This window comes from Trachypithecus francoisi, unplaced genomic scaffold, assembly GCF_009764315.1.
Source record: "Trachypithecus francoisi isolate TF-2019V2 unplaced genomic scaffold, Tfra_2.0 Lachesis_group15, whole genome shotgun sequence".
Classification (NCBI taxonomy): domain Eukaryota; kingdom Metazoa; phylum Chordata; class Mammalia; order Primates; family Cercopithecidae; genus Trachypithecus; species Trachypithecus francoisi.
The window spans coordinates 78,116,653-78,121,467 of record NW_022681460.1 but is presented as its reverse complement, the minus strand read 5'-3'; the positions used below and the strand labels follow the sequence as shown (position 1 = coordinate 78,121,467).

At 42.2% G+C, this 4,815-nt stretch overlaps 1 pseudogene across 1 annotated transcript; it reads right to left on the bottom strand.

The window, feature by feature from the left end:
* Window positions 1-1,690: 1,690 nt before the first annotated feature.
* LOC117097461 lies at window positions 1,691-3,629 on the bottom strand (annotated as a pseudogene). Its single transcript, XR_004442943.1, has one exon. The product of XR_004442943.1 is annotated as a mitochondrial carrier homolog 1-like (transcript).
* Between the last annotated feature and the right edge of the window lie 1,186 nt (window positions 3,630-4,815).

The following is a 4,815-nucleotide window of genomic DNA, read 5'->3' as shown; positions in this document are numbered from 1 at the left end:
CTCGGGGTTCAAGTGATTCTCCTGCCTCCGCCTTCCGAGTAGCTGGGATTACAGGTACACGCCATGCCCAGCTAATTTTAGTATTTTCACTACAGATGGGGTTTCACCATGTTGGCAAGGCTGGTCTCAAACTCCTGACCTCATCAAATGATCCACCTGCCTCGGCCTCCCAAAATGCTGGGGATTACAAGCGTGAGCCACCGCACCAGTGTCTAATTTTCTTACACACATTTCTGTGTCAACTTTGTAGTTTAAATTGTTGCCAAATTTTTCAAAGTCACAGCTACTTTTAATGAGTTATGGTATGGAAGCTTGCATTTAATTATAACAGCATTGTGTGACATTCAAATCTCTTCAATTTCATTGTTTCCTTCCCTCTTGGTGTAACTATATTATTAAATAGCACATAATACATTGATGAACCTATTTTTATAGCTGATTAGCAAAATGTATATTTTACCTTTCCAGACCGTACACACACACAGTTGCTAAGCAGTTATTAAAATGCATCTATCAATAAACATCCACGTAGGAGTGTTTTCACTTATCTACTGCTGCATAACAAACCACTCTAAAACTTAATGGCTTAAAAAAAACAATTGATACTTTTGCTCAAGATTCTGCAATCTAGGCAAGGCTCAGCTGACACCTCCCCAGCCATCATATAAGGCTGCATTTAGCTGACCGAGACCAGGTAGGATACTTGGACAGACAAGCCTCCCTCTCTCCCAGCATGTAGTTCTAGGGCCGCTCTCCATTCATGTGACTGCCCACTAAAATAACTGGACTTCATAGATATAATTGCTGGAACTTCTCAAAACTTAGGCCTGGAACTTGCACAGTATTGATTCTGCTGATTTTATCAGTTAAAGTCTAAGACTTATGCCACACACAGAAGGAAGGGCCTACCCAACGGTGTAAATACTGAAAGCAGTAGTTTTCTTGGAGCCCTCACTGTAACAGATCATAAGGACAATTTATATTCCATCTTCAGAACTTATACTGTATTCCTGGGGGCTAAGAGCATAGAAGAGGCAAGATTTTTTTTTTTTTAATTTCTGGGAAAATATTTGAAAGCAAGGCAATAGATGAGTAGTAGATTGGGGGTGAGGGATGAACACAGTCAACTGTAAAATAGCATATCTGAACAGCATTAGTATAAAAATGTAGACCTTCATATACCTTTTTAATGGAACTTGGTTATTGGTAAAATTAAGAAGGAGTTGTATATAGAGGCTTAGTTATTATTATGCAACACATAATCTTCAAGAAACTGAACAAGGGAGATGATACACCAGGTTTATTACAGGAAAGTGTATACACTACACTTCATTCACCGTTAGTGTCAGGCTAACCAGCAGAATCAGTGGAAAGACAAGAGTAAGCAATCTTTTAACCTTTCATCCAGAACCTCTCACAGTCAACTAGCCTGGGAGGGTGTCGGCTCTATATACTTCATCTAGTCAGTCTCTCACTGGGAAAGGCAGAGAATACTCTCATTCCATACACCCTTTGTATTCAATAGCTTAACTTCCTCAAGTCAATGAAGCCACTCTGAAACTTGATACTCTATGGATCTTCCTTAAATTGGACCTATATGTAATATATATCTTTATTTCCTTCTATAAAGCCATCCAAAAAAAAAAAAAAGAAGAACAGCGAATTCTATTTCTTTTTTTCTTTTCTCCACCACCAATACATTTATTTGCAGGAGATGGGGTCAAATCTTACCATGAACTGGGTAGGACTAGAGATGCTGATCTGCCCAACCTCTGGGTACTCACAACTGCACAGGTAACCAGATCCTATATGCGAGGCATCACCATTAAACAGATGAGCATTAGATGAGGAGGACACATTCTAAGTATTCACATGATTTCCCATTCAGAGGAAGGTGCTGCCCTCATTATCAGAAGAATAGTGTTGAGAAAAACGCAGGCAGAGCCTAGCATTTGCCTACCAGCATAGGCCTAGACATGATGGTGGCTGTGTGCCAGGGGATCACACCCTATTTACAAAGGAGGAGAATGATGGTCCCAGCTGAGTTGCAGGATGGGCGCTGCGCTGACTGGAGGGGTAGATCGGGTGGGGTCTGACCCCATTAGCCTTTCCCTGTCCAACCTGGGCCCCCACAAGCCATTCTCCGGCCCTCTGCACAAGACAGACTCAGCAAATCCATGAGGTACGGGGAATCTGCCAACTCCCCACCTTCCCCCACCTTTCCCAGGTCTGGCAGGTGACCCAATCCACTGGGTGCAGCCTCACCTCCACCCAACTCCACATCTGGATAGACACATGGCAAATATGGAAACTGAAACCCAGCTAGGCTGGAGCACATCTGATTGTTGTTGGGTTGGAGTCGTCTTACAGGTATCCCGAGATGGTCAGGCCTCACTCACGGTGGCCAGGTTGAGACCGTGTTTTTTAGATGATTCAGGTTACTCCAGGACGAAGCATGATCCTGATGACACCCAGCGTAAAAGCAGGCTGGAGCCTTGGAAGAGCTGGCCCTGCATACTGAGGTACTTCCAGCAGTGAATCCAGGATTTGAACACCAGGGAGTAACAGGGGAGCCCAGCCTGCAGGCCGCAGTTGTTCACAGCCAGGAAGTCGTCAACTAGCAGGAAGGGGTAGGTCAGCATGCTCACTGTGATCCCCATCAAGCCCTTGGTGTGGCTCCGGATGGCCAGGGCCTGGTGGAAGCTGTCATCCACCAGGTAGGCACTGATGAAGTGGGCCAGTAAGTTATAGCCCCACAAGAAAACCACATCACCCAGGAGGTGAGGGATTTATCCAACAAATCCCAGCAGCCCTTCCTCTTTGAAAAGTTTCCCAATGGAGCTCAGCACGCCACTGTACTTGGCTTCCCATCCCACAAACTGGACCATCCAGCGCATTGAGATGACACACATCGGGTGGGCCAACATGCGGGACATGCACTGCATCATTATCCCATGGGAGGTCTCCTTCACCACTTTCCTCAGGGAAGTCTTCATATCATCCTTGTTGGAAACCTGCTAGATCTCATCTGGAGGGAAAACCTTCTTCATACTACCCAGGTCACAGTAAAGAGGGCATTGGACACCAGCCGAGGCCTCAGGCCTCGGAACAGCCCTATCTTACCATTCACTTGCACATCGTACTTGGCATAGGTGAAGAAGCTTGGCAGATAGAGGACTTTCCTCCCCAGCACGTAAGGCTTTGTGTTTGGGTCTTCCTTAATTAAAGCAAGTTCGTAACAAAGTTGTTCTAAATTACCTCGAATTTTGATAACATGTCATAAAACTCATCTGTTAAGCTTTAATAGCTACACATGCCAACCAACTTAATGTAATATATAATATTTTTCAAAGAAAAAAACTCACATGTATTACAACTGACCTCTATTGGTATTTCTTCAGTTTACCCTAAATGTTGACAAGTTTTGCCATTTATTATTTAAATTTGGAGAGGACAAATCTTAGGAAAAGCAAAAAGGTTAAGGAACACAAAGAATTCTATTCAAAGAAACTCACAAAATAAATTTTGGAGCACAAACTGTGGTATGACAGTTTTCCTTTGTATTTCTAAACAACCACTAATAAGACTTTCTTTTTGCAATATGCAAGCTTCTTTCATCAGCCAATTGGTTTAATTAGCATTTACATCATTTTAAGTTATGACTCACGTTAACAAAATAGAACAGTTGTAGAAACAACGAAACTTCAACGCTCACTCAGAAATCACCTAACCCTAACCTTGTCTCTGCTTTCCAGATGTAGCAGCCAGCAGCTTCTTTAGATGAAAGGGGAATGGAAAGGAACGGTTTCCAAGGGGAAGGGGATGAGGGTAATAACATGGATCCAGAGCATATATGCTACCCATATATTCATGTCTAATAACATGGATCCAGAGCATATATACTATCCACACACTCATGTGAAGGATCTCCTGTCTAATAACATGGATCCAGAGCATATATACTATCCATACACTCATGTGAAGGATCTCCTGTCTAATAACATGGATCCAGAGTATATATGCTACCCATATATTCATCTGAAGGATCTCCTGTCTAATAACATTGATCCAGAGCATATATGCTACCTATACACTCATGTGAAGGATCTCCTGTCTAACAACATTGATCCAGAGCATATATGTAACCATATACTCACGTGAAGGATCTCCTGTCTAATAACATGGATCCAGAGCATATATACTATCCACACACTCACGTGAAGGATCTCCTGTCTAATAACATGGATCCAGAGCATATATACTATCCATACACTCACGTGAAGGACCTCCTGTCTAATAACATGGATCCAGAACATATATACTATCCATATACTCACGTGAAGGATCTCCTGTCTAATAACATGGATCCAGAGCATATATACTACCCATACACTCATGTGAAGGATCTCCTGTCTAATAACATGCATCTGGAGCATATAAGCTACCCATATGCTCATTTGAAGGATCTCCTGTCTAATAACATGGATCCAGAGCATATATACTATCCATATACTCATGTGAAGGATCTCCTGTCTAACAACATTCCAGAAGCTACATGACAGAAATGTCAGTCATCACATTCACCACCAGCAAAGAGCTTAAGGCACTTACATGAGCAAAGTTACGTTGACAGGAGGTGCCCATTGGAAATCACAATAAGTATCAGATACCTCGCTACCACTGAACAAACACAAACGAGATCAACAGAAAATACCATCGCAAAGATATGATTAGACTGAATATGTATAAAATTATTTCACTCTATTTTGGGGTTAAATAATTTTACCTAAATTTAAAGTAACACAGTAACTATAC